This window comes from Lissotriton vulgaris, chromosome 11 (assembly GCF_964263255.1).
Source record: "Lissotriton vulgaris chromosome 11, aLisVul1.2, whole genome shotgun sequence".
Lineage (NCBI taxonomy): Eukaryota > Metazoa > Chordata > Amphibia > Caudata > Salamandridae > Lissotriton > Lissotriton vulgaris.
In genome coordinates this window covers 556,146,105-556,171,578 of record NC_141699.1, presented here as the reverse complement: position 1 = coordinate 556,171,578, position 25,474 = coordinate 556,146,105, and the positions used below count along the sequence as shown (strand labels likewise).

The 25,474-nt window shown below is 47.3% G+C and overlaps 1 protein-coding gene across 1 annotated transcript in view; it reads left to right on the top strand.

The window, feature by feature from the left end:
- The window catches only part of PPP3CC (protein phosphatase 3 catalytic subunit gamma), a 744,021-nt gene that overhangs the window by 89,629 nt on the left and 628,918 nt on the right, over positions 1–25,474 (top strand). The gene's annotated exons all lie outside the window — the stretch shown is intronic.

The window sequence follows — 25,474 nt, the reverse complement described above, 5'->3', positions numbered from 1 at the left end:
GGTGGTATTCAACTGACCCCTGGTTCTCTTCGAAGTAGAGCTGAGAATCGTCCCAGAGTTTATCTCAGACTGTGTCGTCCCGAAGGTGCCATGAGTCTATGCTCGGGAATGTCGCCTTGTTAATTACCGGACCCTTCAGAACGACGCTGACTGGGGAGTGGTCAGAAATTCCCCGGGCTAGGATATGGGGTTCCAAGTAGTCTCCCAACTGGTCGTTGCTCGCTAGAAGGTGATCCAATCTAGAGAAGGACCCATGTCTGGCCAAGTAGAACGTATATTGTCTATGTGAGGGTTGGTGCACATGTCACAAGTCTCCTAGCCCCAATGCCTCTATGAATCCCTGCCACCCCTTCTCTCCCTTAAACCCCTGCCCCCCACCAGATCTATCCAATTCGGCATTCATTACAGCATTCATGTCTCTCCTCACCAGAAGAGCCCCCAAGGGAAGGTCTGCCAGAAAGGAGCCCAGTCGTGCAAAGGTCGTAGAGTGAAGGCCAGGCCTGGACATAATATGAGCACAACACAACTGTTCGGCCCTCCCACCTATCCACCACCGCGCATCCCGATTCATCAGTCCACACTGCAGAGGTCACCATGGGGAGGACTCATCTTTCCTCCCACACATTCCCCAGTCCGTACTGTATAAAATGGCCTCAAGCAAGCCCGCCCCATCCCACCACCCCCCTCTGATCCCCCCGCCCAACATCCCCACCCCCCAACTCCCCCCTTCCTACCTGGTGAGTCCCCAACCACCCACTGAGAAAACTTGCAGAGTGCCTGTCGCCCTGATTACACAACCAAAACCATTCACAAGTGAACGTGAGCTTGCAGACCTAAGGAAGATGTACACCACCAGTGTCGAATCATACACCCCCTTACTTTACAACCCAAAGTAGCCTGCATACTACAGTATATCCCCCGCCAGACCCACAGTCCAATAAAGAACCAGGACTATGTGCGTCTTGCACAATGTCTCTCACCAGACGTGGACTAAGAGCGTCGGCCTCGTTCTCTCGATCTTCAGGGAATCAAACCAACCGGCCACCCGCCCCTCAAAGCCCAAAGTCAAAGTTTATTCAGGGCCTACCACCTGGCACAACAGTGCCAGAATTGTCCCAGAGTCACGCCGCAGCCTGCTGTACTCCGCCACCGTTAACTCTCTCAGTCTCTGGATCCATCGCTCGGTCTCCCCGGTTTATTTCAGAGGTTTTTCGTCTCCCCTGCCGACCAACAGTGTATATCAGCCTGGTTCTTTGTGAGAGCGGCCACCTGCTCCTTCAGTCTCTCTCTTTAAAAAAAAAAATATTTATTAGTAATTTTACAGCATAATAACCAAAGTCAAAACGGCATTACACCGACTTTAGGGCAGGCGTGTACACAGTCATAGTTTCCAAGAATTCCACATCAGCACCTCTCGATATTAGCTTGACACAATAAGAGAGTAATAACAACTGAGAACACTAGAATTCTAGTGTGCCCTCTGTGACTTCTCGTCATCTCTTACGGTGACCTAGCTAACGCTCAAGTTGTAAAGAAATAAGAGAGAGACAGCTGTCCATGGTTACCTAGGGGGGCAGCTACGTGTCATGGCCAATTTCAGTGAGAGTAGTCCTTGTCTGGGACTTCCAGTCAGAACTGTCAGGGGCCTCTGGTGTGCTTCTCTTAGACCGGGATAAGGACCAGAAATTCTTGGGCCTGTTGCGAGGTGGTAGTAGCTCACTGTAATTCTCAGTTTGTGTACTGCAAAACAGCATATCCCTGTGTCAATGTAGGGGTCGGACGGCGCATCCAGCGGACAGCAATGCATCTTTTAGCAAGGAGAAAAGCCATATCTACCAGACGCCTATGGGACTTTGGAAGCGGTTTGGAGTAGCCCAATACAGCTAAGAGCGGGTCCAGGGTTAGCGTCCTATCAGTCACACGATTCACCTCGCGGAAGACCTCCCTCCAAAAATGGACGATTCCAGGGCAGGACCACGCAACGTGGAGGAAATCTGCTACCTGCGCACCGCACCGCATCGGTCGCATTGCGGGCTCTCGCGTAGGCCATAGCGGTGCAGTCGCACTGGCGTATAGTACACCCTATTTATAAATTTGAAGTGAACTAATCTATGACATCCGTTAAGAGATATCCTTTTAGTGCTAAGGCACCAGTACCGCCATTTATCATCTGGCAACTCTATTTGCAGAATTTGTTGCCATGCCAGACGCGGCTTAGTGTATGCGCCGTCCCTAGTGGCCAATGTTGCGCGGTAGAGTCTAGACACCAGCTTGTAAGAAGACTGTTCCTTGATAACAACGGTCAGAGCGATGTCCTCTCCAAGGAGGTCCCGCAGAGCATGCCTCGTTCTGTGCAGCTGGAACTGCGCCAACGCTGAGGGTGACTCTGCTCCCTCAATAATGTCCCCTGAAGTGCGGGCAACACCTTCCTCAAAAAGATTCCCCATAGTATGTACATTCAATGTCCGCAGTGCAGCAATAACTCCTTTGTCTCTACTTGGCGCCAGCCAGTGGCACCAGTCAAGGTGAGCCAATGGGGAATACAATAATTTACCAGCTAGCGCGTCGAGCATACAGTGCCACGCATGGGTGACCGAGGTAAGAGAGTCTAGTATACCTGTGCGTCTGTCGCGGGGCAAGACCAGAAGGGCTGGCAGCGGTTTGGGGTCAGCTACAATAGTTTCAATCCGTATGTGTGGAAGATTGGTAGGGCCATGTATCTAATGATATGCATGGGAGCACTGTGCGACCCTATAATACAGTTCGAGATTCGGAGCACTCAGACCTCCCATCTCGTACGGGAGCGTCAATATGTTCCAGGCCACGCGGGGCTGCTTGCCCGCCCACGCTAGTCAGACCATTTGCGACTGCAGGCGCTGGAAGAAATGTTTGGGTGGACCATAGGGATATTCGTGAAGAAGAAAAGGAAACGGGGTAGTACAATCATTTTCATCAAAGATACCCTACCCATCAGCGACAGCAGAAGGCGAATCCAGCTGTTCACGTCGTCTTCCAATGTAGAGATAGCAACTCCATAATTCTCCCTCAAAACTATTTCAGAGTCAGTATGGAGTCGGATACCGAGATATCTTACCGGATGAGTGGTCCATTGTAACGGATATTCCGGCTCAAACCGAACCGTGGGAGGCGTCAGGAGGAACATGGCTGACTAACCCCAATTAACTTTTACACCAGAGAGGGAGCCGAGCAGTACCACCTCGCGTAGCACGGGTGAGAGGTTGCTCTCCAGGTCTCTAACATATAGGAGAGTGTCATCTACATACGTAGAGACAATGAGGCGATAGTTTGGGAATCGTATGCCTCGATGTCTGTGATATTCCCACATGGCGCAAGCTAATGGTTCAGCTGTCAGGGCATACAGGATCGGAGGTAAGGGACATCCTTGCCTTGTGCCCCTGTGGATTCGTATGGGATCAGAGACCAGAGTACCAATCCGAATGCGGGCAGGAGGCTCATGGTACAGTGTCGCCAATAGTTGAAGGAATACCGTTCCAACCACCATATGGCTCAGGACATGTCTAATGAAGGGCCATTCAACAGAGTCGAAAGGCCTTTTCCATGTCCAAAAAGACCGTGATTACAGGGACCTCCGGGCGTGTGTGCTGTATAGCCTCGAATACCGTTCTCAAGTTGTAGGTCAGATTCCGGCTAGGCACGAAGCCAGCCTGTTTCAGGGTAATCAGGGTGGTGACCAGAGGGCTGAGGCGATTGGCGAGTATCTTCGCGAAGATCTTCGTGTCCACTTTCATAAGGGATAACGGCCTGTAGGACGCACAGTCGTTCGGGGCTTTCCCCAGCTTAAGTATGGCCATTTGCATATGGTTGCATGGTTGCTGCCAGGTTTGTGTAAAAGTCTGGGTGATCAAAGTTGGGTCCATAGACATTTAAGATAAAAAGGTCCAGACCCTTCCAGACCCTTCCCGCGAAATGTGGAGAGGGCATAGCTACCCTCCGGATCCATTTCTAGGGGTGTCAGGGTCACCGATGACCTCCGATTCACCCAGGTTAAGACCACTCAAGCGTGCAGGTAAAGCCAGCAGCGTCTATGTTGCCCATCAGGCCCCTGGAGCGCAACATGGGACTGTCCTGGTGTAAATGTGTTTCTTGCAAGAGGGCAACGTCTACCTTGTGTCTGTAGAGATAGCTTAAAATCTTGCGGAGTTTACGGTGGTCGTTAAGACCGCGTACTTTCCAGGTGAGCAACACCAGAGAGTCAGGAGTGTTGTCAGAATCGGTCACAGTCGTGTCAATGGCGAGAAGGCATATCGTAGAGAATCAATCGGAAGCTGTGTAGTCTGGCCGCCTGTGTATAGGCTGTACAACAGAACCCAATAAAACAAGCAATAACTTCAAAGTCCCCCCTAACCAAACGTTCCCCCCCTTCCATGTGCCGGAATAGCAACATGACCAGTCAAGCAATGCAGTGGAGACCTTGCAATACAGTAACCTACAAATGGGATCAATAGCAATAAGTTGATAACTTTCAAAAGTCGAGCTCCTCCCCGTGCTCTCCCACGCCTGCCCATCCCCAACCTGGCTGCGGTCCCATCCCTCCCTCCCCACTAACAGCCCCCCCACCCCCTCCCTATAAAAAAAAAACATCCCAGGTGTGATTTACTCTGAGGCGGATGTAGCTCACATTATAGAGAGGAAATTATGACCAAGTGAGGTCGTACCCCTCAATCCGCCAAACAAGGGTCCACCCAGCCGCAGTGGAGTAAGATAGAGCTAGCCTGAGCCGGGCTCCCCGCGCCAAACTCGTGTTCTGCATCTGAACATCAAGTTTATCGTCCGCATATCACACAGCTATAACGTTATGCTAAATCAGACTTCCATCATTGTTGCTTATATCCCGGGGAAGGCTCAGATGGCAGACAATATAGTTAGAGCCCCAAGGTGCGCCCATCCTTATTTGACAGCGAGCCCCTATCTCCCATGTGGCATTGGTAGTGTAGTCTGTCAGCAGCCCTGGGGTCCCAAGCAACTAGTTCCAGGTACATAACCATACAATCCCCAAAACCCAGATCTATCGGTGAGCCGCCCCCCGTCCCCCCACCACAATTAAGGATACTCAGCAGTTCAGGTAGAGAAGCAGCATTCAGCCCTGCTTATCCAGAGCCCCTCTCGCTGCTTCATTCAGGAGGTGTCTTTCCGGGGAGGTGCGCCGCTCCTTCGCCCTTTCCTTCAGAGCTTTCTGCAGGGCCTTAGGGTCGGTGAAGATCAAAGAACGCCCCTTCCGGTTGACTCAACTTAGCAGGGTACAGCATAGCAAAATCCACTCCAAGGTCGCATAGCTGTCGTTTCCTAGGGGCAAACAGATGCCTTGCCTCCTGGACCCGTGCAGTGAAGTCCAGAAAGAGCAAGATTGTCGACAACTCAAATCTCAGCGGTTGCTTCTCACGGGCCAGGCGGAGGGCCACATCCCGATCTCTGTAATTTAGTGATTTCGCAATTATAGGTCTGGGTGTGGAGCTCTAGGCTTCGGCCTCGGGCCGAGAGAGCAGTGCGCTTTTTCCACGACAAACATTTCAGAAAAAGAGGTATCACCCAGAAGGATTTTTAACAATTTCTCAACGAAGAGCTCCATATTGCTAGTGGGGATGATTTTCCGGCAAGCCCGTGAGGCGTAGATTACTTCACCTGTAGGGAACCTCCAGGTCCTCCGTTTTGTCGTGCAGAATTTGGAGCACTCTGCCCAGCTGTTTGTGCTCTGCGTCCAGAGTAGTTTGGGCCTCCTCCGTCTCCTTTCAGCGTGTTTGTCTAATCGTTCGGCCATGCGGTCCATTCTATATGTAAGCGCGTTCATCTTGGCACCCAGAGACGTTATGCCTCCCTGTAGATACTTTTCCATATTCATCAAGAGGGCGTGAATATCGTGACCCGGGTCCTCAGCGGCCTGTTCCTGACCGCTTAGCTCATCCTCAGGGGCGGGCTGTCTTGTCCACTCGCCCCATCCTCACGAGGCACGGGGAATATCAAGTAGTCAGGTAGGCGTCTCACAAAATGGCGGCTCCTCACTGTGCTTACGGTATCCGTTTGGCAGACAAGGCCCGCAATGGATGGGGTCGCAGCGTTCTCTTCCACACCGTGTTCACCCTGTCTCGGGCCTCACAAGCGGTCCCAGGCCCAGAAGCCCATCAGTAGCCCCAATTGTTGACACCAATCACCCCATGAGCTCTCCACATGAGGCAAACCGACACGCGGCACCAGCCTTCCCGAGCTGGGGGGGGGGGATGGATGGAGTCCGCAAGCGTACAGTCTGCGTTCTCAACCCCAAGTCTCTAGCTCGAATGTCCCTAGCAGGGGGGGGGGGGACACAGGACGCCCCAGTGTGACTTACTACTCAGGCCAGTGAAAGCCCCAGTGTCAGCCAGGAACAGGAGGTCACCTATGGCAGTGTTCCAATGGGGGGGGGGAGCTCAAGGGTCTCTGCGGTGTACCGGCTCCCCACTCCGTACGCAAGGCAGCGCTCTTACACCAAACAGTGCATCAGCGGTAGTATTCAGGCCCCCAGCAAACCACACTCAGTCCAGGTCTTGCAGGCAATTGCTAGGCTTCGGCTCACTCTAGGCTGCAACCAGCTCGTGACTCCCCTGAACACGGCCAGTTCTCATGAACGCACCTTCAATGTGCAGTGCTGTCCTGGGCCCAATCGCCTCCAGGGGCTATGCCCCAGCCTCCAGTGTCCCCAAGGTGCAATCCTCTCTGGGGAGGCAGACCTCCTTGTTTTCACCTCCCAGTCTGGCCTGCAAAGCACGTAGCAGGCGTCGTGTGCGGTCCTGCAGGAGCAGCCCTCAGCCTCGGGGCTGCCCTCCACTTCACTCTGGGGCAGCCTCAGGAGCCCAGGGGGGAATCGGAGCGCTCTCCTCTACCGGGTCCTGCAGATGAGCACTGCCGCGTCCCATCGCCAGTCACCAGGCGGCCGAGCTCCTGCTCTCCAGTCTGGGTCTCCTGCTCAGACAGCCCACGCGACGCCTCTCCCACCCTCACGGGGCGGGCAGCGCCCGATCCAGCTGCACACAGCACCCCAGGCAGAGCGCCAGCGCCGAGGCACAGAAAAGCGTGTCCTTTCTCGCCTCTGCAGCGTGGGCACCGCCGCGAGCCGTCGCCGCCCCTCGGGCCGAAGGAGAAGGGGAGATTTTCGCACTACCGCATCACTCCCAGAAGCTCCGTCGGCCCTCGCACCGGGCGTCTATCGCGGCACCAGGGGTCAGGTAGGAGGCTTGCTCTTTCTTCCAGGGGCCGCAGAAAGGGCTCAGATATTCGCCAGCTCAGTGTCGGCAGGTATAGGGTATGGCGGCTGCAGGATAGTGGTCGGATAGTATGGCAGACTTACGGAGCACGCAGCTCAAGCGGCCATGCTGGTCGCGAGCTAGCTCCGCCTCTCTGCTCCTCCAGTCTCATCGTCTTCAATTGGAGCCCCCCGATTCCAGCTTCAGCAACAGAGACCTTTTCCGACATTTTCCGGAAATCCGCTCGCAGGAGATTCACCTCTGTTTCTGATTCACCTTCTGTCATGGAGTCCAGTTTCGGCTCCAAAGTACCTCGAAAGTCTCTGATGGCCCTCATAATATCTTTCAGCGAGAGGTCTGGGCCCCCGTCTTCTTGGTCATCGTCATGGCCGCCACCTGTCGTGCCACCCTCTCGGTTCATTGCGACTGTGTATTTTTCGGTTGGTTTGGCCCAGGGCCCTATTGCGACTCATGTTGGGCCGGTAGCCAAGATAGACCTGGACACCAGTAATCCAGGGAGCCCCACCTGCTCCTGCACACACTTCAGGCAATTCTGTACCACCCGGCCTCAGGATATCTCACCAAACTCCTAAATCCGAGAAGCTGGATCCACCCTACTGGTCTCAGTGTCTCTGACCCCCTGCACCTGCGGGAGCCTCTATTGAGCAGGTCAGCGCCCAATGTCGCAGCCTCTCTTACCCTCCACAGGAGCTCACGCCAGTTCAGGAGAGCAGGAGCCACGATCAGGGCCCCTGCGAAGCGCAGTGTTTGTCAATGTGCAGTAGGACACCGAACCGATAAATAGGGCGCAGTCCCTGTTCAGGCGCCTTCAAGGCCGCACTCCAGATATCACCATCACTTGCTGAACGAACGGGGGAGGGGCCGCCCGCTGGTCTCCCTGTTGTTACTGCCCCTTGCAGCCCAGGGCCCCCAGGCGGCTTCGTCTACTGTGCAGGTATCCAAGCTGCAGGGCTCCAAACGCTGGGAAGTCCTCTGGCCACTTCAGGCTCCACCTCACCTCGCTGCAAATGGCGGCCCACTCCCGAATCGGCAGTCCCTGCTTACCGCTCCTGTCACCCGCTGCCCGGACCTCTCCAGGGCTCTCACTGTGCTTGGAGCAATTTCAGCCGCTCAGAGGGGGCTCAGTCCACTTCACCGATGAGCCGAGTCCGCAGCCAAAGACCGGGAACCTCTGCTCACTGTACCCAGGCGGGCGAAATTTTGCAGTCGAAACTGGCCGCGATCTGCTCTCCGCATCACTGACGTTACTGGCACTCAATGCTGCTGTCAGATACCGTCACGGACCATCGCCACACTCTCATGACTGTGGGCGTCCTCTGTGTTTGCTTTGGTAGACGGATTGTGCCAGATGTGAAGGGAATTGCTTAGGCTGTTAGCGCAGCTTGTAAACTATGCCGCCATCTTCTCCAGCTGCAGGCCACGCCCCCCTGAAACAGAATTTTAAATACCTCCAAGTGCATCATGCCCTAGAGGCGACGATTCCCCCTGATGAGGAGACCAAAGAGGAACTTCCTGCTGGATATGAGGTTGCTGCACACGTATGCGAAGGCTATCTCCCCTACCTATGCTACTATAATAAATTGCAAGCAAGATCTTGGAAGGTTGAGAACACGTTGGCAAGCAGATATCGGAGAATTGGATGATGATAAATGGCAGGATGTGCTGCAGTTTCTTAGGGAGGTGGCCTTTAAGGCAGCCTTGCACCTCATCCAGCTCAATATATCACACAGAGTGTATTATACTAGAGCTCTGCCGTTTAAAATGGGCAGAATAAGGGATGACGGATGCCTGAGAAACTGTGGTTTAAGAGGGGCTTTAATGCATATGTTACCGAGCTGTCCAGCCCTATAGATGTTTTGGGAAGGGATGGTATGTAAATGTAAACTGTTGCAGGACACAGTAATAACTATTGAGACGTGGCCCCCTCTGACACTATTGGGAATTTGAAGGGATTCTGAGGACAATATAGGATTTCTACTGGCAAAAAGGGAGATTGCCTGGAAATGGGGTAGCCAGATGAGCACAACATGCAGAGATTGAACAGTGGTAATGGAGGTATTCAGATGACAGAAAAAATGGTGTTTGGGTGTGAGAGGCTGCCCCAAGAATTATGACAAAATGTTGAGGGGATGGACCATCCAGGACTAGTGCTGGTAGACACTGGAACCAATGCACCATAAATCCGAAGTAAGGTGTGCTCCGAGTATATGGCAGGCTTCATGATTTGCACAGGGGGCCTAGACCTGGGAATGAGGACATAGGGGAAGATCAGTACAGTGGAAATTATCTTGCATATCGTGTGGAACTTAAGGGGGGGAGAGGCGGAGGAGTAATGGATAATGGGTATGTGTCCAAACGTCGCCATGTTCATTATGTTTGATTATGGTATATGCTTTTTCTTTTATTTGCTATGCCCGTCTGTACGTTTGACAACTTCATGTTTATTAAAAATCAATAAATATAATTTAAAAAAATGAGTCGTTTGGCATGACTAGTGCTAGTAATGATAATACAATACAAGTTTGAGATGGGAATAAATACAACAAGCGGAAAACGAAAGCCGTGCAAATCTAGATGGGCCGGCCAGCAGTGAATAATTAGGGGAGAGAGAGGGGAGGTGCTGGGGAACAGATGGCCGTGAAGCAGGGGGCGGGGCAGCGGAACCCTTTAAAGTGTTGCAATCCAGTAGCTCACAACAAGAGAGAATAAAATATCTTATTTACTGGTAATCTATGCTGATCTTTTGCCCATGCAAATCTAGTTATCTTTACCCTGTGGCGGCAAGTATTATTTTAAAGGGGACCCGATGTCTTTAGGTCATTTGGTCATTATGTAGAGGGAAAGGTGAATTGGTTATATACCTGAAGGGTCATTACCGTAGATCAGGTCCTTATTCCAGAGCAGTAAATCTCCTTACCAGGGAGGGCTGTGGTGGTGTTTCCTTTACATAACCTAGGAGCTCTAACAATAGGGAGGATTAGATTCTATGTTGTATCATTTACCCAAGCTCCTTAATTACTTTGCCCTAGTAGCTCTACACTCCTGGGCACCACCTAGTCCAATAAATCTGGTCATCTCTGGACCAGCGCACGGCCACTATAGTCGCCATTCCTAAGCCGGCAAAACCGCCGACACTATGCGCCTCATACCGACCCATCTCTTTGCTCAACGTGGAAGCGAAAATCCTGGCGAAACTCCTGGCGAGTCGCCTGACCAAACACCTACACACCCTAATACACCCTGACCAATCGGGCTTCATGCCACATAGACAGGGCAGCGTTATATAAAATGATGGCGCTCCCTAGATTTCTTTACGTGCTGGAAAATACCCCTTATGTGGTGGCTCCACGCTACTTCCAACAGGTTGCTGCATTGGTGTCTGCTCTGCTGTGGAATAATGGCCCAGCCCGTATAGCACAGGACAAATTAGTAAAAAGCTGGTATGAAGGGGGAATTGCGCTACCCAATCTTCAATTGTATTACTGGGCTTCCCAACTCAAAATAATTAATCATTGGATCCACGTCCCGCGGGACGACCCCGCTTACAAGGCGGACTGGTCGCAATTGGGGACGGACGGCATGCTCTCGGTGTTGTATAATCACTCCCAGGTTCGGAAATTGATCGGTCCGACATTACATACAGCGACCCTCTGGCACACGGCACAAGCTCGACTGGGTTGGAAGGGAAAGATCACAATGATGACGCCGTTATGGGACGCGAAATCACTAGGAAACTTGAGGTCCAGTAGAGGTTTCGCGCAATGGGACCGAATTGGGATTGCTGTGGTGGGTGACCTTTGGGACAAGGGCTCGGTGGTAGAGTTCCCACAACTACAACAGCAGTACGGCCTGGGGCCCACTGAGACGTACAGGTATGTGCAAATCCGACACGCACTACTGCACGCAATCCCACCCGACACCACACTCCCAGAATCGTCCCCACTAGAAGACAGGTTGTTGACGGATTTTATGGAACAAAAGGCTACCTCTCTCACATACAAAAAGCTGGTCAACAACCTGACAGACCCCACGCAGAAACTTAGGGAGAGGTGGGTTGGGGAGCTGGGTGACATGGACGACACAGAATGGAACGAGGCGCTTGCATCGCCAAGAGAAGTGGGTATATCGGCTAGGTTCAGGTTGGTGCAGCTCAAAATCCTACACCGCACGTATTACACCAGGACACTCCTACACAGGATACAGCGGGCACCACACCCCTTCTGCATGAGAGGATGCGGGGAGGAGGGAACCTTATTTCACACACTGTGGGATTGCCCACTAATCCAAAATGTTTGGCGACAGATTATGCGCACAGTCTCCCAAGCCCTTGAGGTATCGCTTCTGCCTGAGCCCCGTAAGTGTCTGTTAAACATATGGGACCCTACTGACCTGAACAGATATGAACAATTGTGGGTCACATTGGCTGTAACGGTGGCCAAGAGAGACATCGCGCAAAAATGGGGTGCTCCGGAATTGCCTACGGTGTCTGGGTGGATTAGGAATATGGACCTTCTGATGGTAAAGGAGAGGGCGGTGTACGTACTGCGGCCCTGCCCCCGAAAATGGAATAAAGTATGGATGCCGTGGAATAAATACAGGGGGGAACCATGCGCACCCTTGCCAGAAGACGACGACTTAGAGTCGGAGGAAGATGAAGACTAGAAGGGGCGGACTTGTATATTGAACCCGGGTTTTGATGTTGGGGTGGAACGAGTAATTGCTAATGCCTTTAAAAATGTACTGACACTGTGCAAAGACAAACAACTAACTGTGAAAGGGTACGATGCTCTAATGGAACGATGACATTAGTTGGGTTTTATAATTATGGAACTTTTCTTCTTTCTGTTAGTTAAAATTGGTTAGAACAGAATGATGTATCGTAACTGGGCAGATTGCAAATAGGAATAGGATATGATGTACTGCGGAATGAGACTTAATGCAAAATAGATGCTCTTATTTCCTACATATCCATAATATAGAGATGAACACGAACGTTGGAATGTGATATATTTATCCGTAGCTTTGATACGACCATGTACTGATATGAACCTACTGATTACAAATGTTACTGTGGATAACTTTTCTGCCCTCCTGACAATAAAGTATTTTCAAAAAAAAAAAATCTGGTTATCTCTATCTTGAAAGCCTTTGATGCTGTATGCTTCTGTATTCAGCATAAAAGATTGCAATTTAGCTGGCGTGTAATGGAAGCATTGGAAGAATTTAAAGTGATTTACCCTGTCTTTTACCTTTGGCGCTTAGACTTGTATATTGTCATATTTTGTCTTAAAAGATTTTACAGCTAATTTAATTACGTTTAATAGCTGCTTTTGCTATCAGTAGGACTTTCGGCCTATCACTTGCCCAGCACCAGCTGTGGCTTCAGAGAGGGTGCAATGCACTTTTGACTCCTTGACTCCACTAAAAAGTTCATGAAATACTTCTAATTATTACCTTTGGCGTTTAGGCTTGTATACAGACACTTCAAGGTCAAACCTTCCAGCTCCTGGCTGTAGAACTCTGGCCCCGCCTATAAAGAATTCCTGTACACCTGTCAAAGCTTGACGTTACAAGCAGAGTAAACCCACAATGGGACTTTGGTCCGAGCACAAAATGTTTCTTTGCTCAATCATGCCACGACTCATCAGTAACAAGACCCAAACCAAACTCTGCTTTTCTTCTCCCACAAAAAAATTCTAACTACAAGGCAATCGTGACTAACAAACCCTTCTATATATCATACCCTCACTAAACGCACACTCACACTATGTTAGGCCTAATGCCCACGCATCAAAGCTATCATTGCAGCTTAAAAATCGTTTGAGCAAGGTACCAGAAGACTAACCCCTCAATTTATTCAGAATGATGCAGAGAAATATTGCTAAAAGTGTGCCGTCCACCATCGCTTAAATACTAAGTCTGGGACTACCTGACCGCTTTCTTAACAGAATAAGTGCAGAATTTCAGGAAGACAAACCCTAGCTAATATATGTGTAAGTGTTCACTTGCAGCTTCTCATGAATAGTGCCGGTAGAAGTGCTGCCTTGACTCCAATACCTCATTTTTTCCAAGCACTGTAGAAATCCCTTTCCTAAACCCACCACTGCCACCCATGGTGAAGACCTAGTTAGATTGGTGGCCACATTTATCAGCATGTCAGCACATTCAGGCCTTTGAAGGCCCTAAAAGATTACTACTCCTCAAATGGCTTTTTTGAGCTAGATCATATGCATAACTACCATTGTTTTGCAGGCCTTCAATGGACCTCTAACAACCTGGAAATATTAGTTGTAACGTAGCTGGGACTTATGTGGAGTCCCGTTACATCATTGAGGGATGCCAGTCCAGTTTCCACTCACGCCAAAGAGCTAAAACCGCACCAGTATTGGTATACAGTGACTTGTTTGACACTGCAGACAATAGCTCCCTTAACATGTTCATTTTTGTAGACCTCGCAGTTGACCTCCTCATCCTTAAACACTGACTTTAGAATGTGCTTCCCCCTTGAATAGTTGAAATCATCTGTTCTTTTGTGCAGAATATGAGACTCTTAACCATCTCTCCCATATGCCGCTCTAGTCCCCATGACTGGCAGAGTCCAGGTCAATTTTGTATTACCTCTTTTATCAAAACCTACTTTGCCTCCCACATGGATTCACTTTTCGTCACAACATACACCATTCTTGCTTCCACTCCTATGCTTATCTGCCAATACAGTTCCCCAATGTCCTACAGGTTTATGGAACCATTACTTGGTCAAATTCTAGTGGCTCTAGGCAAATGAACTCAGGATTTTGGGTGGGCTGCTCCTGGTGATAAGCAGATTAAAAGTGGATCAAAGAGATGCTCTTGTTTCCGACTCATCTGATTGAGAAAGCGAATGAGCTTTCCAGCCCCACATTCCTTGGTGAGTAATTCACCGTAAAGTCAGGTTCTGCAACTTTAGAGCGACGTGATGTGTGATGTGTGGTGTAGGAGGTATAAAATAGTGAATTGCTAGGTAGGGAAGTGAGGAAAAGGCTGTGAAAATAGTTGAGGGGAAAAATGGGAGTCTGGATATTCTCTTAAGAAGGGTCCAAACAAGTGGTTACAGTACGACAGGTTACTGTGTGAAGAGATTGGTCTTTAAGTCTCTTTTGAAAGTGGAGCATGGATGGCACCTGCTGCAACCCAGCCTAGAGGGGGCCTTGCACATGAGGAATGTTACAGGAGAAGACCTTGAGTATTGTATTCCTATTACTACACTTTCTGGTTTCCAGCCTGCTGAAGCTTCTCTTGCCTGTGTTGAGCAGATAGTTAGATCCTTTCTTAGCTGGCATATATGGATGAGTTCTTGAGTTAATCATTAACCATCTTTATTCTGATTTTGTACAAACCATAACAGCAACACAGTATAGATACAACATACAATCCACAGTCAAATACATTAAAAAAGAATGCAATTCATACAATTAAACCATGCCAAACCTCATAAAACCTCAGTTAACATATAGCCACAGAAGTTCATAGATCCCAGCGGTTTCTCAGTCTCATAAGAGCTTTTAAAAAACAGGCTACAATTAGTACTTGAGTTGATCACCTCGTAGAGGACAAAGCCTGAACGTGATTCACACTGGCAGAAGGAACCTGTGGAGTTCTCGGGGTGGAGTGGTTGTGTCATGTTTCTGAAGATCTTTGATCAGGTAGACCACAGTAACCATATGTTTTTCAGGGTGTTTACATGTGCAGGTAAGGTCTGATGCTTACTTCGCCAGTTGCAAAGGGTTAGCATTTGAGCAGGGTTTGCTCACAGGATTTTGCTGGTCACCATTGTTCTGTTTGGCGTGAATAGGGCTCGAGATTTTGATTTATCGAAAGGCAAATCCAGTGTGATATGCCCTAACATCACCATTAGTACTAGATTCATTTGATATAGCTTTCCATTGCATACTTTACAGGCTTGAAATCCCACCAGTTAGCTTTTGTGTTTTCTTCATAAATTGCCAAAGGTAGCACCATCTTTCTGCAGATTAAGCCCCCTTGAGTATTAACTTTTTTGTATGTCAAATATCCAGCCAGGGCCAAACCTTCTTTCTCTAGCAGGGCTGTTGTCCTCCTACTGAAGTGGCAAAGCAGAAAGTCTAACTGTTCTTGGAGATGAAGCTGTGAGACGGTCTGCTGTTGCAGCCAAAGAGCCCTGAAGTTCAGTAGCGTAGTGCTTGATATCAGTTTCAAATCCCTCTAGTCGGGGGCTATAAAGAAGTCTCTGGCTCAAACAGGCAGATCTCTTAAACAGCATAAAAGGTCCTTCATTACCGGACACGCTGTAATTAGCACCAAGAGTATTGGCCTTATGACAAGGATTGTGTGAAACGGCTATTTGACCGATGAGTCTAAGGAAAATTGCGCAGCTGACTCCAGTGCTAAATAGTTTTCGAACCTGTGTATAGAGATGTTTGAACAGCAACCGTGCCTCAAAAATATATTTCTCCAGCTGTTTTGACGTTTTCAAAAAGTTTTTAGTTAGTCTTAAACTTTCTCGTGCATCATTGAACTGAGCTCCATATTTACTTAACTATTGGCATTTGTCCACTTGATCGTGTCTGTTCTCAGTGTTGTTGTCACACCACTCCATGACCTTCTGAGACCGAGCCTATCCAATTCAGCAGCTTGGCGTTTTATGACTGCCCTTTCTCTCCCCACAGCTCAGTTATGCCACACAGCAGAAATGGGGCTTTAGCCTTGCATACAGTGTGTAAGTGATACAAGTCCCCCATCTGGCATTCTCATGATTGCGGGAGGGCAGCAGGGTTTATCATACAACTGGGTCTTAAGTTTCCAGATCAGTGATAACTGATTTGTAAAACGAAGCGCACAGCTGTTTCTTAAAAAAGAAAAAAGTGGTTGGGGGATGGGGGGCATCACTTTGTAGCTTTTCTGCACACCAAACTAACCGTGGTATGTTTCTGGTGCCCACTTAAATTTCTTCATCCTGCTTTTGTCAGTTTTCTTTCTAAAGTGTCTAAGCTGCTTTGAAGTAATTTTTTGTATTCTCAAGTTTGTTGTAATTTACAATTATACCATTCTGCAGTGGGATCAAAACTTACTTAAATACTAAATGAATTGACTACCCTGTATATGTCCACTGCAAGGAGTGAATGTAAAGCATCTTGCAGCACCAAAAACGAGAATTCGGCACTGCTCAGCACCTACAGACAAGTACTGATATCCACCAGTGTCTTGCCCTAATTTTCTCTAGCAAACAGAGTTCAAAGCCCTGCATAGCCAGAGCTTCATTTCGCCCGCTGAATAGTACCATTTGGTAGGACAGTCTCTTCTCTTCCCAAGAAATCCCTGGGTAAGTGTCTGACACGCTCTCTATACTTGTGCTCCCTGTATGGCTTTGCCTGCAAGATACATTTCAGTAATTGTGTGTTCTTTCTGTCAGGGACTGTCCTTGACTTTGTCGGAAACACAGTGAGGGACTTGGGCAAGGACTGGGAACTGGGTAGAAAATGTACACAGAGAGAGGAGTACAGTGCTGCCCAGTATCACACAGGAAGTCAGAGGAGAAAAGTGATCCAAAGGGTAAGCCTGTACAAAGGAACAAGATGGCTAAGACTCAGAAAGGACAGGCACTCATGAGGGGATTTAACATTCAGAATAACTAGACCCAGGATGAATGTGAAAGACATATAAGTGAAACAACATTAACAATAAGGGGAATGTGGGGTAAAGCACTCAGGAGCTCCACGCGGTAAGACGGAAGCTCAGTAAGTTCCTCACCCACAATTACTGTTACAGATACTGACTGCAAATACCCACACATAGGATATGCATGTAAAGGCAGGGTCTGTGGAGCTGATACCTATGGTAATGTTAGAAATGTAACTCAAAGGCAATACTCGCAGTGAACAAGAAACGCCACCTAGGTAGTCAGCTGTGCCCACAGGAACATGCAAGGCAGGAACAGCAGGGGTGTAGAACTAAATACAAGCACAATAGACAAGGAGTTAGCAAGGAGACTTGACAGGAAAGGAAGAAATCACATGGCACACTTGTCAGAAAGCAAGTATAAAACATACAAGGTAATAGAAGCAAGACAGCATGAATAAAAAGAAAGCTAACTGCAAACTGGAACCAAGGAAGTGAGAAGAAAGGCAGGGACTGGAAAGGGTAAATACAGAACGAGAGGCTACAAGGGTATTGTAGCCGAGGGGCTGGGCAGGATATGGGAATGTGTACAAATGCGGACTGGTGGATCACTGACCCGAGTTCCATCCCCTCTCTTCCACCGAACCAGGACACTTGGGAGACTGAGTCCGAAGCCTGGTGGAAACAACAACCAAGAGAAAAGGAGGACGGCTCCTTTAACTGGGCTTACGAGGACGAGGACACGCTCACCTATGACGCCCTGCATTGTGGATTGGCTAAAAGTGCGGAAGAGGAAGAACCGGGGTATTACGATACCGAGGAGGACGAAGAGGAGAAGAAATAGCGAGCAGAGAGCGAGGAAAACGGAGCGAGAAGGAGAAGACCGGATCCAGACGAGTTGAGAACGGAGGAAGCTGCGCGTGGAGGCCAACGGTTCTGCGAAGCGCCCAGCCACACTCAAAGAGGAGGAGCTTGGCTCAGCCAGGTATGTCAGCGTATGGCGGGCTGGCTGGGTAGACGAGGCGGCGCGTTCTAACCTAGTGTAAATACCCACTTCCCCCTTCATCATACCTCACCCTACCCACCTCCCTACCCTCACTACATCCCTCCACTATACTTCACTATATACAACTGACTGTATATACACCGTCACTGGTGCCCTCACTCCCCGGGACCTTAATGGCTATCGCATAGAAGAACAGCCTACTGATCTCCTTGTCTTTCCTCCGCGTGTTGCGTTGGGACGCATCAAGAGGAAGAGAAACGGTCCGTGGAGAGCCCGGACAGAGACCCAGCAGCCCCCGAAGATCCCGTGTAGGACAGGAGACCCTGGACCCAGCGGTGCTATCCAAGGAAAGACAGACTCTGAGAAAGAAAAGGACATTCAGTAAAATAAAGCCTTACCTACCACGAGTTGGTCTCTATGCCCCTTTATCACCCACGCAACAGGTATACTAGTATAGTGCTGGATTAGGAGTCAAGAAAACAAAGTAGCACTGAAGGCTGAGCTGGAGCAAGAACAAACATTTAGCAAAAGCTCAAAAGCCAAGGTAGCACTGCAGGCAGTGCTAGGTCAGGACCAAGGGAAACTGCTGCAGTTCAGAAACAAGGAATGCTGAGGCTCAGGAGTCAATGTAGCACTGCGAGCCGTCCTAATTCAGGAACAAGGAAAACAGCAGCAGCTCAGGAACAAGGAATAACCAAAGCTCAGGAAATACTGGAAACAAAAATATCAAAAGCTCAGAAAATTCTGGAAACAAGGGTTGGTCTCACCGGTACAGAGCTACAATGACCACCTTGGCCTGAAGGGGGCTGGAGCTTAAAAGAGCTCATAGTAATCACATGCATCAGGTGTGATCAGGCTAGCAGCCAGCCAGCCAGCCACAGGTGAGCTGAATCTGTCCACCCATCCCTAGCCTGCAGGTGTGGAGATGAAGCAGTGAGCAGGGAATTCTAGGTAATGAAGTTTCCAGCATGAGCAGGCTGGCTTCCACAAAACCCTGCATGGAGTCCAAATTGCTGGAAGTCAGTATGTACATGAAGGGGAATGTCTTGAAGTTCATTAGAACACTGAAAAGCCCCACAATTGGGCCCCTGACGGTGGGCACGAGAGCACAGGGAGTTCATCGTGACACTTTCTGCCAGAACTCATTTCCACTGTAGGAGGGAGGGAGGGAGGGAGGGATATATATAGTAGAAGGCTGCAGAAGCCGAAACGCGTAGGCCGTCCTATCTTGCACGTAATCTTGCACATGGTGTGTGAAAAATAAAGTTTTTGTAAAACTTACTTGCTACTGCTGTGCCGTGACTTCTGCCAGAAGGGAACCGGAGGGCTAGAAGATTCAAAGTGTGTGTATGTATGTATATATGGTAGAGCATGTTACCGAATACATTGACTATTTACTACAGGACTCAGTAAAGGGATTACCAACATATGTAAGGGACATGGGAGACTTCATTGCCAAAATCAAGGATATTCCGTGGAGCGATGATCTATTATTGATCACTTTAGACATTGAATCGCTCTACACCAGTATTGTACATACGACTGGTTTGACTGCTTTAGAATATTTCCTTGGGAAGAGACCTGTGGAATGCTATATGCATAACAAGATGATTTTGGAACTTACTGGTTGGTGTTTGAACAACAATTTATTTTTATTTGGTAACAATATCTACATACAGAAACGAGGTGTAGCGATGGGGGACTGTTTCTCCCCCAGCTATGCGTGCTTGCAAGTGGGCTGGTGGGAGGAACAGGTCCTCCTGCGCACCCATGGCGCGATGTACAAGAAGCATGTCATACAGTGGATGCGCTTCATAGATGATGTCTTTATTTTATGGAGAGGTAATTTGGAAAGTGTCAATAATTTCCTTGCATGTATTAATGACAACCAAGAAAATTTAAGATTCACTTCTAATGTAAGTGCAAATGAAGCGGAATTCTTAGATGTCAAATTATACATAAAGGATGGTCGTCTTGTAACTAAACTTCACAGAAAGAAAACTGCTGGCAACAACATCCTGCATGCCAGCAGTTCTCATCCTCGACACACTATAGACAATATTCCGTTTGGGGAGTTGCTCAGGTTGAAACGAATCTGCAGTACTGATCATGATTTACAAGTCTGTACAAATGAAGCCCTTGACAGATTTAGATGTAGGGGATACAAAGAGTCAGTCTTAAAAACTGCCATCCAGAAAACCAATGCTAGAACCCGTGAGTCTCTGTTTACTAACAGTGAATCAACAGTACCAACTGATTCAAGGGATGAACAAACTCCCAGACTTATTACCGGGTATGGCAAACAGGCCAGACAAATTAAATCCATCATAAAACAGCGCTGGCCTGTTTTAAAAACTGATTTGGTTCTGGCCCCCAGGCTTCCAGACAATCCTGTGGTGACTTATCGGAGGGGACCCTCCTTTAAAACCCAGTTCAGTCACGAATTCCCTGAGCTTGCCAAACAAGAGGATTGGTTAAAATCCCGGCCGGGATTCAAACGTTGCTTTTCTTGTAGAGCTTGTAAATTTGGAAAAAACACCTCCCAGTACTTGACTCCATTCAGTCCAATTGCCAAAAACATCAAGGGCACATTCAATTGTAAAACTGACTTTGCTGTCTATATTCTGACATGCACCTGTGGCTCAGATATGTGGGCAGCACAAAGCTACAGGTGCATGCCAGAATACTTCAGCACTTACGTGCCATCGTCAACAACGATGGCACTTATCCCGTTGCCAGACATTTCAAGGCAATACACAACAACAACTTACAATGCCTGGAGTATTATGTCATTGCCTCTGCACCAAAATCTAGACTGGGTGGCGATAGGGAGAAGATGCTTAGGAGACTTGAGTCTCCGTTTATCATTGAACTAGACAGCAGATTCCCTAATGGACTGAATACAACGGAGGATTTACATGTTTTTTTGTAACTAATCCTTATTTAATGATTTATTTATGGGCCATTATCTGCTTTTTCTGCCTCCACCCTATAAATTTTGCTATGAATTTTATTACACACACTGTATACTACCCCTTTTTTTAGTATCACATGCACAATTGATTTTTTCATTATTCACTGGTTTAATGGATTCACATTACTTTTCCCATTTAATTTTGGGACACAGACATTAAGATACATTTTTTAGTTTGTTTCCCATTTCTGAAACACATATGGAGAGTATTATTTGGAAGGTGGTTGGCATTAGTTGCTTTGTCAAAATATATACAAACAAATACATGGTGAATTACTGCGGTTCACATTTCGGGTACACTGCCATTGCATTCATGCAGGAATTTAACGGATTGCGAAAAGTTAAATAGAGAAGATATTTTTGTATGGTCATATGCCTATCATCAGGTTCCATTAATTAAATGATCCTAGATGATTTTAACATGAAATTATTTATAAATATTTATATTTATTTATACGCCATGTTTGCACAGAATATTTTGCGTTATTTGCACAATTGCATTTGCACTTTATCTGCGCACATTGCACTTTTCGATGACATATGACCAGTAGTTATATTGTGTCTTTTTGTGTATTGCAATCTATTGTACAATAGCATTTATGCGGATATCATGTGTCACTTCAAATGGACACCGACAGTATTTGTTTGATATGAAGTTCACATAATGTGATACATTGCAACTTAAAATGAAATGTCTACATAAATTTGGACAACTAAGTGTAAATATTGTAATAATACCTCCCTTTACTCGATCTATGTATATATCAAATTGTGGTTTGGAAAACAGACTATTTATGTCAGCCATATACAGTGTGTCCTCAGTTTTTATTCTTTAATCACATGGTGTTGCAAATGAAAAAAATCACCAATTGAATTTGTGTAATGTACCCTTTAAAAGGGATGTTCTTTCATTTACCTGACGATCTGTGACCAAGGGCGGACGCCCGAAACGCGTCAGATTTGGTGAACTTTCCTTACTAATAAAACTTGCTGAAAGAAGAGTGGGACTCACACGGTTTTTCCTCTTTGGTACCTGCCTGGTAGTTTTGTGGATATGTATATATATATCTGCCTTCACCTGCTTTCCTTCCTTCTGCTATCTGTGTTGGCTTGCCACACCTAACCTTCCGTTCATTGTCCGTGTTGCTCACCCCACTTCTCATTACAAAAACACTGCTGGCTGCATCATATCTCTTTTTTCGCAACACACCCTCCGCATTGTGTCTCTCTCCTATATGTTGCCTCCTGAACAGTGAACCCTCCTGCCAGCAATAAAATAATCATGTTGCAATGCAGCCAGCGCTGTCCGTTTAATTATTATTATTTTTTTACTTTATGCCATGCTCCACAGCGATACCAAAGGGGATGATGGATGGAGCGCTTGAGCAAATCAAACACTCAACCCCAGTCAACTTATCTGGGTTTAATCCATCATCATTCTTTAGCTCACTCCACCACCCCAGTTCAGACATGGCCATATGCAAATTAATCTGACCCTGTGCCTCATGGGAACAGTCCAGCCCTAACTGCCAAGCCATGTCTTCCTTGGACCGGAAACAAGTATCCTGGGACCGGTTTCTGGCTAATCAGCCGTCATCATCCAGGCTAGCTTGAATCCAGTGGCAAAGTGAGCAAGGGGCCCACGTCTGGGCATACCCTGCCAACTCAGAGCGAACAAAGCGATACCAATGGGGATGATGGACAGAGCGCTTGAGCAAATCAAACACTCACCCCCAGTCAACTGATCTGGATTTAATCCGCTCACTCCACCACCCCAGTTCAGACATGGCCATATGCAAATCAGTCTGACCCTGTGCCTCATGGGAACAGTCCAGCCTGAACTGCCAAGCCATGTTTTCTCTGGACATGAAACAAGCATCCTGGGACAGGTTTCTGGCTAATCAGCCGTCATCAGACAATGCTTGAAGTCTTGAACGGATAAATGCCTGTTATGTAGCAGACAGTGAGACTCACACTTCAACCCTGCGTCTTAGAGCTAGTTATTGCACTTTTAGTGCGGATTCCAAATAACATCACCAAGCACATTTAGAAAGTGTTAATCAGGAAACACTAAATCTTGCTCTGAAAGAGAAAGTTGCATTCTTATTGAGCATGGGGAATGTTTTGTATATCTGCATAACATTGCTGCCTAGCTTCACCTCATTACTGCACTTTCTTTTGTTTCTTGTCCTATTTCTGATGCCTCGTTTTGTTTTGATTTGTTGTCCATTACTAGCACCGGGGTCTTCATCAAGTAGCTCGAAGACCTTTGGTAGCTTGCCAGTGCCCTGGAAGTAGCTTCCTGAAGTGCATCCCTCCACGCTACATGACTCCGAATCTAGCCATTTTGAAAATGGAAGCGCAACAAATCTCCTTACCCTTGGAGTGGCCACCAGCCAAATCAATGACCGGGCCACATGTTTAGCTCAGACACAATGTCCCAGCCAATGGTATCTGCAACATGACCACCTGCCACCATTCTCAATTTAGCAAAGTCACTTTGCAGTTTGGTCACTTTGCAAGCCCATCTGTAGCGAGCATACAGTACTTGTGAAAACTGAGCCAGAAAGAACAGCCTGCAGTATCCAAAATGGAGTCACAAGAGTGTGGGACTGCCAGAGACCGCGTGGAAATATGTTATAACTGTGGATTAACAGCCCTCTAACAATGCAGAGTAGAGGCTAGATTGTGAGTGGAGACAGGTAGTGGTCTTGTATGTTTTGTGCTGTGGGAGCAGTGTGTGCATGTATGTGTATTTATTCAAATGCACACTATTATGTATGTCTTTGATGTGTGTCTGGTATTGTGCTCCTCCTTGAAAGACGTTGTCTCACCCTGGAAACCATTCCTGGTGTCGGAACACCAAATGTAAAATGTTCCACCATATAAGGGATGATCCCTGGCACAATTATGACTATTTCTGACATAATGTTGCACTTTAATAATATTGTTAACTCTTAACATAAGTGATCCCTGGACTAATCATGATATAATGGCATATATACTTTCCATATTGTAAGTATGCTTGGCCTAAGTGTGGCTATCTATCACTTAATCATTGCCATCCTTGGAGTGTTCGTGTCCATGACACTAATACTGGTAGGCAGCCATTTCTCACCCTGACATAAAGGTGGGCCTACTTGGCATAATGACGGTATCTTTGCATTATGGTGGGCATCCCTGGCATACTGCCTGGGAAAATGGTGCATATTCAGTCAATGAGGCAATCTGTACTTGGGAAATCACAAGCTGATATTTGTGAACCATGCAAGAAAATTGATTATTCAGGCAAAGTTTTTTTTTCTTTAAGAATAATACAAGATTATTTTTTACCCAATATGGAAAGTGCATCACATCTGATGGAAAAAACATGTATTTGAGAAACTGATATGCCAGTTTTTGAAAATAAAATGATTACAAATCAACAACCTATTTAAAGCTTCACTTTGAATGATAGCTCAAACTGAATTGAGGCGATTTATAGCTGTTAGTATTTTTTTTGCCAGTGGGCACTTTTTGATATGGCTGTTATTTCATAAGTCACATAAACGCATTTTATGTTGATAACGCTTTCTTGACATAGCTGTTAGTAACCCTGTCTAATACTTTGCAGTAGTTAGTGTTCAACTACAATATCAAGTTTTAAATATTGTTCATCCGAAATATTGTCTTCAGTATATTGACTACCACAATATCATGAAGGTTTGTATTTATTGGTAAATTTCATTTGCTATTTTATTTATTTTCTTTCCTCCTCATTTATTTATCTTCAAGATAGGAGGGATTGGGGGAGAGAGGGAGGGGGGAGGGGGGAGGAGGGGGGGGGAGGGGTTTGTGTGTGTGTGGTTTTTTCCCCAAGGCAAGTAGATGTGGAGTTAAGAATAATATATCTGCACTTCCCTATATATACTTCATGATGTTGTGTTAGTCAATACTCTGGATATGATATTTTGAGATGACAATATTTTGTCACTTAGTATTGTGACCTACATCTGTTCGGTAACTGCTAGCAATCCTGCAAGGTGTGCTGACTATGAGTATTTGATGCAATCGCTACTGCAACAGTGGTCAAAGCCATAGTAGTTCAGGACGATTTTCAATGATCAGAAGTAGATCTGGTCATAGAAATGTTTGAAGATATCTGCCCCAACATATAGCTGTCCAGCTGCATCATACTGCCCAGAAGGCTGACATTGTTGAGTACTGGAAACACTCTAGTTGGTGGTGGTAGAACGTAGGCCGCCTCCTCTGTGGTCTGTTCTATTTGTATTTGAACAACCTGGCTCTGTAAGTTTAGTATGCCCTCAATGGTAGGGGATGATTGCCTAATGCCTCCTGAAATTGATGTGTATTAAGAGCCTTCCTAAAGTATTGGAAATGTTGTGGTGAGATTCAAATCAATCTAGGACTCTTGATTGATGTTCCTTCATAATATGTTTGGTTGAAGGTGGCATGGAGAAATTGTTTTTAAATGCCTTCCAGTGGAATGCTTCTGGGTGTTAGGAGCGTGTATTTGGGAAACAGATTTCTGTCCTTCTCCTTCCAGAATTCTGTACAATAGATAGAACTCTGAACTTTGATCAATTC